The 14,672-nt window shown below is 47.7% G+C and overlaps 1 protein-coding gene and 1 long non-coding RNA gene across 2 annotated transcripts in view; one reads left to right on the forward strand and one right to left on the reverse strand.

Annotated features, from left to right (window-relative positions):
* APOO (apolipoprotein O) overlaps positions 1 to 14,672 on the reverse strand; it is a 999,638-nt gene that overhangs the window by 32,199 nt on the left and 952,767 nt on the right. The window lies entirely within an intron of this gene.
* On the forward strand, positions 1,235 to 2,598 carry LOC146805208 (uncharacterized). Its single transcript, XR_014967808.1, has 3 exons — positions 1,235 to 1,371; positions 1,679 to 1,767; positions 1,869 to 2,598. It is a non-coding gene; the product is annotated as an uncharacterized LOC146805208 (long non-coding RNA).

Genomic DNA, 14,672 nt, shown 5'->3' on the forward strand with positions numbered 1-14,672 from the left:
CGGCCCAGACTGTGGCTTGCTCAGTCACACTCACCTAAACTGTAACAGTCTATCGGGTTTTACCGCAGAAGGAAAGACACCTGTAACTTTTAGCCTGCTAACCAACCACCTTCCTTAACCTAATGGCCTGCTCCTAGTCTCATCCCTATGCAGAAATTGCATACGTTTCAATGTTTCTTTAATGTTCTTGTTTGCAACATACATTCTTAGCCAGACACAAGATCGCGTCCTTGATTCGAGGCAGAATAATGTATTATTAAGATTCCGCAATTTTTCCTATAAATATGAACTTGCTGCGCTGTCTACATAATTCACCACATTTTTTCAACTGTAAAAGATAATGTAATACTAGTGTAAACAGTTATAGTAGCTGCCGTGCATAGTGGTGGCAGCCATGCGACTGGAACTTTCCAAGTCAATTCTTAGGCCCTCCTTACGGGGCCCGGTGAAACGTGCGCTATTTATTGCACCTGATAAAATCGGACTCCGCCTAGGCGGGATTTATCGGGTGCAATAAATAGTAGCCACAAATTAGTTTTGAGGAATATCATGCCGGGAGTACTATTGGCAGCACTATTGAAGGGAGCGTCTTCTCCTATAGGAATAGAAGTATTTCCCACGAAGAATTTACCAACTGTAACACGTCCAATGTGGTGTATTGTGTAACATGTCCGTGCAATTTGGCATATGTTAAGAAACCAACACAACAAATTAAAACACGAGTGACCCAACATAGATCACAAATCAAATGTAAAGTTGTGACAGCCCCTATGGTAAAACAATGCACAGACAAAAATCATGGACCACAAGACAAAGTGGACAGTATTAAAACATGTGACAGGTCAGAATACAGACACATTATTGGCTAGCTTCGAAGCCAGATATATTCTCAAACTCTGCACCACTGATAATGGTCGTAACGAACTCTCAGAAATACTGCACTGCTTTTAAATTGGGCCAGTTTTTGTACAAACTATATAAACTTCAGAAATACCAACACTGATCACCCACGGGCTTTTGGGAATACTATTTCATTTTAGTATCCCTTCGGCTGCTTTCTCGCTGGAAATCATTCCGCACTGCCATGCTGTACACGGATTTGTAGTTTTAATTTCTCGGACCTACAGATACGTAACCATGGAAACTGAAAAGGAAGTCAGGCACCTTCCCCTAGTTGATTCACGCCTTTCCGTCTCCACGTGTAAGCGTCACCACGCAACATTAACAAAAAGCCAATCATGCAATGCAGAAGTAATCACGCAATATACGATGTAGACGTACCCGGAACTAAATGTCGAAATTACTAGGCGAGCTTCGAAGAAAAGAGATTGATGCTCTACGAAGGAAGCGGCGTTATACCAAAAATAAAAGGTAACTATTTGGGTACACCGCTGAATTCTGATTTCGAGTCACGGTTTGCAGGGAAGCATGCGGGCAAAGCACTAAGACGTTAATTCGAACCTAAAGCATGCCTCCTCCCTTTTGCTTTCTGCTCTTTCGAAAACCGCCTATACCGGCATGTACCAACACGCTCACACTACGGCACAGCTACTCGTGTAGAGATAAACCACTTTTTTTCTTCTATGCGCACATGAAAGACTTTAGATTATGTGGATATGTTTATGCCCAATTAAAACTCCACCTATCAGATAAAATGTTCTCTATCTTCCTCATATAGCGACCACAAGCTGGAAAAAAGTGAATAATGAGCCATAATACAGATGTTTGAGTGATCTACCACATAGGAGAATATTTGCTCCTCAATAGGTATGACATTTCTTGATGTTACAATAATTCTACACCTCGATTAGTATTCACAATGAGGCAATGACACTGCTTTATTATTATGATTTCTCATTAAATCACAGCGTCCTACCCTGACAAAACCCAGCCCTGAGGAAGACCTTCTTTGAAACCTCACGGTCCCTTGCACGAAGGTCAAAATGCGTCGGCAGACTTTTCACTCTCCCCACCCCTTGTCTTGAGGCCAGGAGCCTTTTGTCTCTACTCTGAACCCGAATTGAAAACAAGGTCATAAAAACAGAGGTGACAACTAAAGCAAGACGGTTTCCCTCCCATTGATAAATAACATCCTGAGACTTGCTCCGTTCTCCCAATTATTTGGACCGTTAAATGACTAGTACTAAGGGTAGTCAGGCTCTCTTCTTCTGGTACACGTATCAAAAGAAGTAGGACACAATAAGGTTCTATCATTGGTTCACATGTAAATACTGGTCACTAATTTTGGACTTTATAATCTGCTATTGCTTTGATTTTTAAAATGTTTGCACCAAAAAAAAAGTTTGCAAGTATTGTACAATGATTAGCATACAAGCACAACTTTGTGACGTATGATATGACTATGCAATAATGTGTATGTGATCCTTTAAAAAAAAGTCAAAACAAAAGACTGATGTAAATGATGTATTGATGAATACATAAGACATTGTTCGTATGAACTTTATTGCACATGTTATGAAATGATTATGCAGGTCTTTTTCCCAGTAGAATTGTATTTTGTAATCACTTAAGCTCATAATGTGAGCAGATACGAAGGTAAAGAACATAGACCTTTTCTATTAATAAAAAATTTGAAACGATTTATGATCCAAGAGGTACCCTTTCTTTATAATATTGACTTGATTCCCGCCTCTTTTTGTCCTTAACAGAATCACTCCCCTTTAGTTTGCAAAACATTATTTAAATATTTAGGCACCTCTCCGAAAGACACACCATGGCAAATAAAAAAGTATCCTTCTGTATCTCTGTTTTTTTTTTTGCAAATCTGTTTTTATTGCTTTTTTTAAGGTATAACAAAGAAAGCATACGTGGTTCAGCAGGATACATTACACATAGAAGTATATAAACATATGCGGGTCGCCGATCCGTGTCTGGCCTAGCCAGCCAGACATCCCCACAGTCAAGAAATGTACCAGTCGCAACCTGCCCGGGGGCTGGATGCATGTGCCTCATCAGTTCCAGTGTTGTCTCTTAAAAGGGGGCAGCAGCCACCACACACCAGCCACTTAGCCATACATGCCAGTGTGAGCCATCCAAGCAACTTAGACATTGAGAACCAATAAATCGCAAACTGGTCAAAAGGAAAAACTCAGAACAGTGGCAGCCTGAATAATTGTACACAGAGAGTTCCCCCCCTTTCTCACCCACGACTCCCCCCCCCCCCCCCAACCCCCAATCCTTCTGTATCTCTGTTAAAGGAAAGCAGTGCCTCCAGAGGTCCTCCACGGGGAATAGAACATCTAGAATAGTATCTTAAAAGCTGGTGGACTTTCCTTTGCATTCAGGACTCTTATGTAGCAATGCGAGTTAAGACGACAAAATAAGTAATTACGAATGTCCCAGAATATGCTGCATAATTTGCCTTTATTTGCATAAAATGGAACACCAATTGCCCATCGAGTCTCTTCTGACACATAATTCAGTCTGCCACAATATTTCATCAGCCTTGATTATATAGCATAAACACAATGTCTAACATTAAAAGCAATAGAACTGTGAAAGTCCTACACTACAGTTTGCCCTCGTATTTTATGAGACTTGTCCACTCATAAAATACCTCAGAGGGAGATATTCATTGAAATGGAACAGTCGCCTCTGCAGAGCGACAAAGTAGTGGTTCTTCCAGTGCCTCCAAATGCCTGGATTGGTTATTCGGTAAACGTCATTACTCCAAGTCCAGAACTTCCTAGTCACACTGCTCCTTGATGGAGAGTTTCACCAGGGAGAAAGGCAACTATTCTGCTCTCCCCAAAAATGTGTCTTCACTTAGAATCTCAATCAAGTTTTTTTGAACTAGGCTTAGAAAGAACTTTGCTCTTCCTGTGCAATATCAAGTAAGACAATACAAGGCCGGAGAACATCGAGGTAATGGTGAGCATAGGGCATGACTGTGATGAGAAAGATTCAGACTTGGAGTAGAGGATTAGCGCCAAGTAATCCTGGCATTACCAACTCGTCATGTCTTCCTCATCAAAGTGCTTCCTGTTTGAGTCTGTACTAACAAATCAAATTCTTCAACTTGCAAACAGTGAGTAGACACTCCGAGGGACAAGGTCACATATCAACGTGCCTTTAGAAGGATCTCTATGAAACAGAGTTGTGCAGGAAGGGGCGTGTCCAGAAGAGCATCCAAGCCGTGGAACAACAGATACTGACTGACCAATCAAAGCCAACAGCCAGGAGAGCCAACTCCCACAAAAAGGAAAATGACTGAAACAGAACCCAAACATCCCAACTGAAAAGAAAGAGCAGAGCACACAAACAAGCACTAGAAACAACTACAGTGGAGGCAGAAGAAGCATTGCAAACAGCTGACACTGCATTAACACCAGGAGGGCAGGGGGGGCATGGAGCTGAAGAAACCCCAGTCAGCAGGTTAGGAGGTTACTCTGCAGGCATAGAAGAATGCCTCAGAATACAATTATTGTAGTCCGACACCAAACATCAGAGAATGTGCCATAAAACCCCAGTGGAAGGAGGCTTAGCATAGTCAGACAAGTCGGCAAACAGGAACAAAATCATGGCCATAAGAAGATTCCAACATGGCAGTGAAACAATGACCAAGCTCAAAGAGGCCCTCGAATAAACAACCAGTGCCAAGAAACCTCAACCAGATATGAGGAACATCCAGGGAGTCAATCAACACGCAGCCAGTCACTGAACACCATTGGGAGGAAAACTGAAAAACAGGCAGTCACAGCCTGGGTAAACCAAACAGGATTGAAAACCACGTTGGCGGGAGACAGTGGTTAGGCCAAACACAACAGCAAAATAACGAGGTATGCCAGCCCACATCCACTATAAGATGAAACACTAAGGATCCCCAGAAGGAAGAGACGTTTTATTGAAATTCTATGAGAAAACATTTTTTCTTGGTGAAGCCAAGGAGCTGCTCATCTCCAGACTGAGATTCACCCTCCAAGAGTAAGTACTGTGACAAGGTAGACAGATGGGATGGTAAAACAAGCACTGTTTATGCACTGTTAGAATCACGGGGACAGGATTATTAGGATGCTGCCTGTAAATGGTTTATGCTTCTGTAAATTGTGACAGGAACAGGTGACTCTTAAATTATGAAATCAGATGTTGTGTATTCAGATGTTTTGGCGACTCAGAGCATGGGGCTACCATTTCAAGTATTTTGCACTATCTGCACAGTATAGGTTCCCTAAATGCTCCCAAATAATGAAATGCACATGCATGACATCCTTTGTGTACAACAAGTGCTTTCGCGGTAAGAGAAATACCTGCTGCTCCTAGTCAAAAATTCAACACCCACATTTCTAAACACTTATGTAGCCTGCACTAAAAGGTCACGATATAACCATACCTTTCGCCTACTTGATTTTTTAAGACCATGGCCAGATTTCAATTTCCAAGACATCTTATCATTACCTATAAAAAAACTTGCCAAGTTTTGCAATTAGAGTAACCCTGACCCTCAAGATTTTCACATCAAAGCAAATATCACATGACTTGATAATCTTCGATTCCACTTTGCACAGGAAAGCCCACAGAAATACATCAAACACTAAATGCAGGCCAAGTGGAGAAAAAATGTCCCTTTTATGAGTAATACAGTAACTTGTACAGCTAGATGACACATAAGCACAGCATATATTGCCAAGTCCCACTCAGCACACTTTTCACTGGACTAGACTTCAAAGGACATGTAGTGCAGTGGTTAAAGTTATACTTATTAGAGCCCAGCTCTTCCAGATAGGAGCCCATCTCCATAGCCTGTCTATGTCTATGTATGTGATTTATAATTTAAAGCGCAACTGTTACTCCGAAGAGTGTCCTGGCGCTGCAGCATGAGAACAGTCGGCGGGCAGAGAGAAGGCGAGAGACTGGGTGCAAGAGAAAAGCCTGGTTTTAAGTTTTTTACGGAACACCAGTGTCGCATTAATTCACTTGGGTGTCAGTGGAAGCTTGTTCTAAAGAGAAGGGCCCAGGAAGGAGAGATATCTGCCCCTGCCCTCGCCTTTCTAATATGAGGAACTGAGGCTAAGCAGAGATTTCCAGAACGGACGTTTCCCTGGGGAGTGTAGAACTTGATTCTGTCTTGACGATAGCCAGGGCCAGTTTCGTAAAGTGCTTTTTGGGTAAGGAGTAGTATCCTAAAAGTGATCATTTTCCTGACTGGTAGCCAATGTAGGCTTTGAAGAAGGCCAGTGACGTTGGAATTGCGTGGGAGTCCAAAGATGGTGCATGCTGCAACATTCTGAACTAACTGCAGCCTACTTTTCAGGTGTTGGGCAGTCCAACATACAGACCATTCTCATAATCCAGCCATGATATTATCAAGGCCTGCCTCACTTGTTGTCTAGCCTGAAAGGATAAGAGAAATATACATTTCCTTAGTACACGAAGAAGGGCAAAACCAGTGCCCACCACCCAGTTAATTTGAGGGCGAAATGATAATTGCTCATCAAATTTGAAGCCCAGGTTTTTTACCACCTGACTTTTTAATACCGGGGGAAGGCATCGTTAGGCCAGAATGTTTCCCATGATGTCTCAGCCTTTGAGCCAAAGAAGAGGAGCTCGGTCTTCCTGGCGTTGCAATTAAGTTGGTTACTGGAATGCCATCTGAATGTTGCATTCAGACAGGTACGAACTTTCTCACCTGGGAAAGCCTCTCCCTTCCCCCAGGAAAATAGGAGTTGGGTGTCATCTGCATATGACAATTTTTGCACCACAGGATTCTACCAAGGACGCCAAGAGAGTAAAATAGATATTGAATAGCGTTGGACTCCGGGCTGAGCCCTGTGTCACTCCTACCCTTAGCTTACAGGAGGTGGCAGCAAAAGGGTTACACCATACCTCTTGTCCTCCTTCCTCCAAACATGAAGCAAGCCACTGCCAAGCCGGTCCTCTAATTTCCACTGAGTGTAGACAAGCTAAAAGGATGGGTGAAAAATGGTGTTGAATGCTGCGATAGGTCGAGTAACACCAGCAGCGCTCTGTTACACCTGTCTGTACTGAGGCAAATAGAATCAAGTACTTCCAGCAGAGCTGACTCTGTACTATATTTGGTCCGGAAGCCAGATTGGCGAATATGAAGCAGACTGTTGCTTTCTAAGTATGTGGAAATGCACAAGTTACTTACCTTCGGTAACGTAATATCTGTAAGAGACATTAGTTAGTGATTGATTCCTTACCTTAGAATTACCCCCAGGCGTCCGACTGGATCCGGAAAGTTTTCGTCAGCAGTACCCCTGCGCGTCGGAAGGTGGCATCGTGCGGGTCCGCGTCCGTCCTAGACGTCATGATCGCCGGGATGACGTCGCGGCAGCTACTTACACGCCGCCCTTGCGCTCTGACGTCAGTTCTGTACACGACTTTCCGCGTCAGGAACGCAGAGCCATGCAAGATACGGACCACTGGTGCATTGAAACTAGGGCCCTGAAAGGTATGACCTTAACCCTAGAAATCAGTTTGCAGAACGGGGAGGATGAGTGGGGCGGTAAGGAATCTATCACTAACTAATGTCTCTTACAGATATATAGTTACCGAAGGTAAGTAGCTTGTGCATCTGAAAGAGACACGTTAGTGATAGATTCCTTAGCTTAGAATAGATACCCCAGCAATACCAACCCTCGTGGTGCGTCTGTGAACCAAGATCACACCAGAAAGTCACGGAGAACAGAACTGCCAAAGATGCCGTCTCCCCGGACTTGGCAGTCCAGGCAATAATGCTTAGTAAAAGTGTGCAGCGAAGCCCACGTAGCTGCCTGACAGATGTCTTGCAGGGGGACACCATGTCCCAATGCAGTAGTAGCCGCTGTCGCCCTGGTAGAATGGGCACGCAGCCCCACCGGAGGGTCCTTTTTAGCCAGAGAATAACAGGCTTTTATACACAAGACGACCGAGCGGGAGATAGTCCTCTTGTGTACAGCCAGGCCTTTCTTGGCGCCTACGTAGCCAACAAAAAGCTGGTCATCCACCCTAAACTGTTGTGTGCGATTCACGCAAAATGAGAGCGCACGTTTTGGGTCAAGACGGTGGAGCCTCTCTTCCTCCCTGGAAGGGTGCGGAGGCGGAAAGAAAGTGGGCATGGTGATAGTTTGCCCAATGTGGAAGGGAGTAACAACCTTTGGCAAGAAGGAAGGACAAGCGCGGAGCACAACCTTGTCCGGATGAACAGACAAAAAAGGAGGTTTACAGGAAAGAGCCTGGAGCTCACTCACTTTAAAGTCAGTAAACGAAGAGGACAGTTGGGAAGTGGCTCAAAAGGAGCGCACATCAAATAAGTAAGAACCAGATTTAAGTCCCACTGCGGCATCACAAACGGAATAGGAGGGAAAAGTTGAGTAATGCCTTTCAAGAAATCTATTTACAACAGGGGACTTGAAAAGAAAGGGCTGGTCAGTGAGCCTGAGAAAGGCTGAAATTGCAGAAAGGTAGCCCTTAATAGTGCCCAGAGCAGAGCCCTGCTGGGCCAAAGAGAGAAGGAACAAAATGACTTCTGAAAGAGGGGCAGAAAGGGGATCCACAGCCTTTGCTGTGCACCATGCCACAAATGTTTCCACCTGCAGGCGTATACCGATTCAGTGGAGGGACGCCTGGCTGCCAGAATGATATCACAGACTTCAGGAGGCAAGTCAAGTGGAATCAACTGTAGTCGCTCAATCTCCACGCATGGAGGTGGAGGCTGGACAGGTTCGGGTGGAGGACCGTCCATTGCTGCTGCGACAGAAGATCCTCTCGAAGAGGCAGTCGGATCGGGGGATCCACGATCATACTGAGTAGCTCGGGATACCAAACTCTTCGAGCCCAGCCCGGGGCCACAAGAATGACTTGGGCCTGGTCGCGCCTGATCTTCTTCAGCACTCTGGGTAGAAGTGGTAAAGGCGGAAAGGCGAACAACAGACCGCAACTCCACTCATGACGAAAAGCGTCGCCGAGCGAGTGCCGCCTTGGAAATTCCAACACGCAGAACTGCTGACATTGCGCATTCTCTTCGGTGGCAAATAGATCTAACCAAGGCTCTCCCCACTGTTGAAAGAGATTTTGCGCCACCTCCGACTGAAGACGCCACTCGTGATCCATCATGCACCTGCGGCTGAGTTTGTCCGACCTGGCGTTCAAAGAACCTGCCAAGTGTTGAACCACCAAGGAAATGCCTTGACGGTCCAGCCATGTCCAGAGACGCAGAGCCTCCTGACATAGGGTCCACGACCCCACCCCGCCTTGCTTGTTGCAGCACCACAGGTTGGTGGTGTTGTCTGTGAACACCTGCACTACTCTCCCCTTGACAGAGGGAAGGAATGCCTTCAGTGCAAGCAGGATCGCACGGAGCTCCAGAAGGTTGATATGGAGCCTGGACTCCGCCGGTGATCAGAGGCCTCTGATCTCCGCCTCTCCCATGTGACCGCCTCAGCCCAGGAGGGACGCATCTGTCACCACAGTGTGCTCCGAGGCCCACTGGGTAAAGGAGAGTGATCTGCCGCTGACCCAATGCTGGTTCGTGAGCCACCACTGCAACTGTTGCGCACTGCCCTCTGAGATCTGGACATACTCGGACAGGTCCCCTTGATGCTGCGCCCACTGGAACTTCAGGTCCCACTGCAGAGCCAGCATATGCCATCTGGCATGATTGGTCAGCAGGATGCAGGAGGCCATGAGGCCCAGCAGCCTCAAGGTCATCCTGACCGAAACCCAGGACAAGGGCCAAAAGATCGGAATCATAGCTCGAATGTCCCGGGATAGCTGTTCGGGAGGATAAACCCGAAACTGCGCCATGTTCAGAACCGCTCCGATAAAGAGGAGTTTCTGAGAGGGAATCAGGTGCGACTTCGGCACATTGATGGAGAACCCCAGCAATTGCAGGAGGTCGGCCGTAGTCTGGAGGTGGGAGACGACTGCCTGGGGCGAGCCCGCCTTCAACGGCCTGTTGTCGAGATAGGGGGAAGACTGAAACCCCTGATCTGCGCAGATGAGCTGCGACCACCGCCATCACTTTTGTGAACACCCGAGGGGCGCTGGTAAGGCCAAAAGGGAGCACGGTGAACTGAAAGTGCTCGTGGTCTACCGTGAACCGTAGGTAACGCCGGTAGGCCGGCAGGACGAGAATATGAAAATAAGCGTCCTGCAAGTCCAACGCTACCATTCAATCTTGTGGGTCTAGGGCAAACGAAGATCTGAGCAAGCGTGAGCATCTTGAACTTCTCCTTCGGGAGGAAGCGATTGACGTTCCATGGCTGGAGGGGTAGTCTCAAAGGGGAGGGAGTACCCCCTTCAGACTCTCTGTAAAACCCACCTGTCCAAAGTGATGGTGCGCCAGTCGGGGAGGTGATGGCGAATCCTGCCACCCACTCGTGTCTGGTGAGCCTGAAACACCGGACTAGGAAGGTTTGGAGGCAGTGGTGGCAGCGGAGGTGGTGTGCTGACCTGCCCACTGGCCCCGTGACCCACCTCGGCGGGTCCCACGTCTGCGGCTGCGCTGAGACTGTTGCTGCGCAGGCCTGTGGCTTTGAAACAAACGTGTTTGGGTGCCCCTTCCTTGGCCACGAACGGAGCGAAAAGCAGAAGCCTAAGGAGTGCGCATGGCTGAAAGGCCCAAGGACTTGGCCGTAGCCCGCGAGTCCTTAAAATGCTCCAACGCAGTCTGCCTTGTCGCCAAAAAGGTGAGTGCCATCAAAAGGCATGTCCATCAGAGTACTCTGGACATACCCAGAAAAGCCAATTGTCCTCAGCCAGGCATGACGGTGTAGCGCCACTGTCGTGGAAATTGCTCTGCCCAGCGAGTCAGCGGTGTCAAGGCCACAACGAATCGGGAACTTGGCTGCGTCTCTGCCCTCAACAATAGCTTGGGAGAGCACCGTCCGGGCCTCCTCCAGACACTGAGGCAGCACCTGCGCCATCGTATCCCACACAGAGTGGAAACAGCGGCCCAAGAGGCATGCGGTGTTCACAGACCGCAACCCTGAACTGGCGGAAGAGAAAATATTTTTCCCATGTTGCTCCAGTTTCTTGTATTCCCTACCCAGAGTAGCGGTGTAGGGCCTGGACCAGGTGCCCAAAAGAACATCTGAAAGTGCGTCATTGAAGGGCAGCAGTGGCTCCGCAGAGGAAGCCGCCGGCCGAAGCACTTCTGTCAGGAGGTTAGTCCTGACGGCCACTGTAGGGAGCTCAAGGTGGAGAGCCTCGGCTGCCCTACGCAACACCACTGAATAAGTACCACCCTCCTCCGTAGCCACGGTAGAAGGAGTCAGTGTGCCAGGTTCTGGAGAAAAATCCAGTCCACCTGCATCCTCCAAATCCTCTTCCCAGTCCGGGTCTAACTCGCATTAGGCTACAAGAGGGTCTTCAGACTCCTCCCAGTCCTCCCCGTCCTCCATAACCTGCTAGGCAGGAGGAAAAGGAGGAGGATGGAGAAAGGGATATAAATTCCCCATTGGTGACGGAATCGGCGCCGATCGACACCAGTCCGGCACCGTCTGGGTGGAAGCCGGGGACGGCATCGGCCAGGGATACAGCGGTGCCGTAGACGTCGATGGAGGTCGTACGAGGCCAACCGACATCGGCTGGAATACATGCATGGATCCATGGGGGTCTCGCGGCGCCGAGGCTGGAGCCGTCGACGACGTCGGGGCCGGCATCGAAGAAGGGCGTGGACCCCCAGTCAGAACCGCGGGGCCCGAAGGCGTGCCGGCAGGACCCGACGGGCCAAAGTGGCGGGCCATGGCTGACAGAAATTCCTGCAGCTGCGTTGGAGTCACCGACGTACCCAGGAAGGGCGGGTAGGCCATCGGCAACTGCGTAGGCTCCGCCGGAGCCATGGGTGTGGCACCACCCGCACCCTCAGCCGTGTCGTGCGACAGGCTAGGGGAAGGCGAAGAGCGATGTCACTTCTTCGACTTCTTGTGCTCCACCTTACCTAACCCCGAGTGCGAAGCCTTCATCGAACGATGGTGGCGGCTCCGCGACCGGTCCCTCGACCTCCCATGGGACCAGGACCTTGAACGGCGCGGAGCCGACTCCCGGGCCTCAAGCATCTTTCGGGACCGCTCCCACAAAGTTTTCGGAGCCATGGCCAGGCAGTCGGGGCACGATGCGGGCTGATGGTTGCGCCCCAGGCAGAAGAGACACTCGCGGTGCGGATCCGTCACCGACATTGTGCGGGGACAAGCCTCGCAAGACTTGAAACTGGGCATCCCTATACACCAGGAGTCAAAAACTCAAAAGAACAAAGACAAAAAGTCCCCAAAAACTCAGTCAAAAATTGACTGGGGGTACCGCTCTCTCCGGGTCTGCGCTGGCTGGCGCAGAAAAAGGAAGAACTGACGTCAGCACACAAGGGCAGCGTCTAAGTAGCTGCTGCGACGTCATCCTGGCGATCATGACGCCTACGACGGACGCGGAGCCGCGCAACGCTACCTTCTGACGCGCAGGGGTACTACTGACAAAAACTTTCCGGATCCAGTCTGACGCCTGGGTGTAATTCTAAGGTAAAGAATCTATCACTAACGTGTCTCTTTGAGATCTGTTGGTTAACAAGGAGAGAGAGGTCTGTAGTTTGTTGGATCATCTGGATGCGCTTGAGGTTTTTTAAAAAGCAGTAGAATTTTTGCCTGTTTCTAAACTCTAGGCATCCTAGCTGATGAAGGGGACGTATTAAATAACTGATGCATCAGCAGGGTGATAGCCTCAGCCCCGCGGGATAAAACAAAGGAAGGACACGATCAGAGGGGGAGCCTGATTTAAGGCGACTTATGGCTAGAAAAGTTTCTTCCACTGAGACGGGAGAAAAAGAGTCCAAGAAGCTGTGTCACTGGAGATGGACACTGGAGGAATCGAGTCTCCCACCTTCCCACCCTCTTTGCCTATTAATTCCTCCATACTAACGCCCCCTGCACGACTGTTAGCTCTTGGAGGCGGGAGGCCGACTTGAATGGAAACAGTTTTGCCATGGAAGATGCAGGCAAGTTGTTCACACCATTTTTGAGAGGAAGGTTTGTAGTTAGTCTCCGCCTCAGGCGCGGTAAAAGACTTGATAATTTCAAAAACTTCCTTAGAGCAATTGCCCGCCGTTAAGATTTTAGCCTCAAAGCAAGATTTGTTTGCTGATTCAATCTCTTTATGATACTTCTTAAGACCTTCTTTATAATTTGCTTTTGTATTTAGACAATATGAGGCTCTCCATTGCCTCTCAAAGTGTTTGCACTCGAGCTTTACATTTTTAAATGCCTGAGAGTACAATTTAAAGCGGTGTTGCTGAGTACTCCTTACTGAAGCAAAAGCTAGAATAGAGGTCTCTATCTAGCTTTCAATAGGGTTCACATCCACATCTATATTGCCGGAAAGGATGGGTTTATCCTCTTCAAGTGCGGAATAAAGGACCTCCGGTTGAATTTTATGGAAGGCTGTTACCATACTGGATAAGTTGTCCTTTTGTGCCAGAGGGTCCCTAAGCTCAGGCCATTTGGACCTAAGCAAGTAGTGGTCGGACCAGACCAGCGCAATGGGGGTATCAACTTCTAAAGGATGAGAAGTATAAATCTTCTTCAGAGTATGACCAGCCAGATGTGTGGGGGCATAAACAAACTTGGCTAGGCCCATAACAGGCAGATTCTCCAAAAGCAGTGAGCTTTCTCTTGCATCTGCACATTCCATATGAAGGTTAAAGTCTCCCAACACCAAGCAATGTGCAAATTTAAGGGTTAACGGGGTCAGGACATTGCATAGCAATAACATAAGCCTCATTAGTTTCTTCAGTGATCTGCAACCTACACATGGAGTTCCATGGACCCCTTTTGGCTGGTGAGGACATCAAGATACAACACTATGCAGCTGACACAACTATTTCGGAGAATTTCAACCTTACACAATTTTGATCCTCGGAAGAAATGTCTCACCACCACCCAAACCTAAATGCGTAAAGCTTACCTCAAACTCAGCCCAAATGAATCTCAAGTCACCCTCTTAGTATTCCACACTAAACAACAATTATTTCAATATTTGGCCTCATCAATGAATCTAGATGGGTGAGCGCACCAAGATTACCAAATCCCTAGACTTTACATTGACACAAGACTCAACTTCACGACAAACATTGCTCAGAAGCTGAAACCGCATGGCCCCAAATACCATTACTTTGGAAAGCAAAACGCTTCTTCATGGAAGTAGACTTCAGAACTGCCTTAGTAGCCCTAATTGAACAGGGTGCCAGAATCCCACCTATGCCTCTGCAAAGCATCCTCCATTAGGCCATCCGACTGTTAACCTATCTGCAGAGGATCGAGGGGTCACACCAACTCTCAGAGACCTCTCACTGCTCTCCCTGGCATCGTGCATTATATTCAGCACATGCTGTTATCTTTTACAAAACACTACACAAGACAATCACTTCTTATCTGCATGTAAGTAGGAGAAACCAAGAAACATGAAAGGATACTGGACAGCAAAGTCCTCTCGTTTGCACCGAGAATCTGAAACAAGGTGAGAGTGAAGAGTTTCCTTCTCATCTTTCACACTTTAATTAAGACAATTGGCACTGTACTGCCTGTCACTGCACCCTACAACCCTACAACCTCCAAACTGACCATGCCTCTCCTTTACCAAATCCACTAGAATCCCTTTCCCAAACAAACAACCGGTCTCTCTTGTTACGCCCACCTATCTTGTAACTCCCTACTGCTTATTTGTAC

The sequence above is a fragment of the Triturus cristatus genome, chromosome 8 (assembly GCF_964204655.1).
Source record: "Triturus cristatus chromosome 8, aTriCri1.1, whole genome shotgun sequence".
Classification (NCBI taxonomy): domain Eukaryota; kingdom Metazoa; phylum Chordata; class Amphibia; order Caudata; family Salamandridae; genus Triturus; species Triturus cristatus.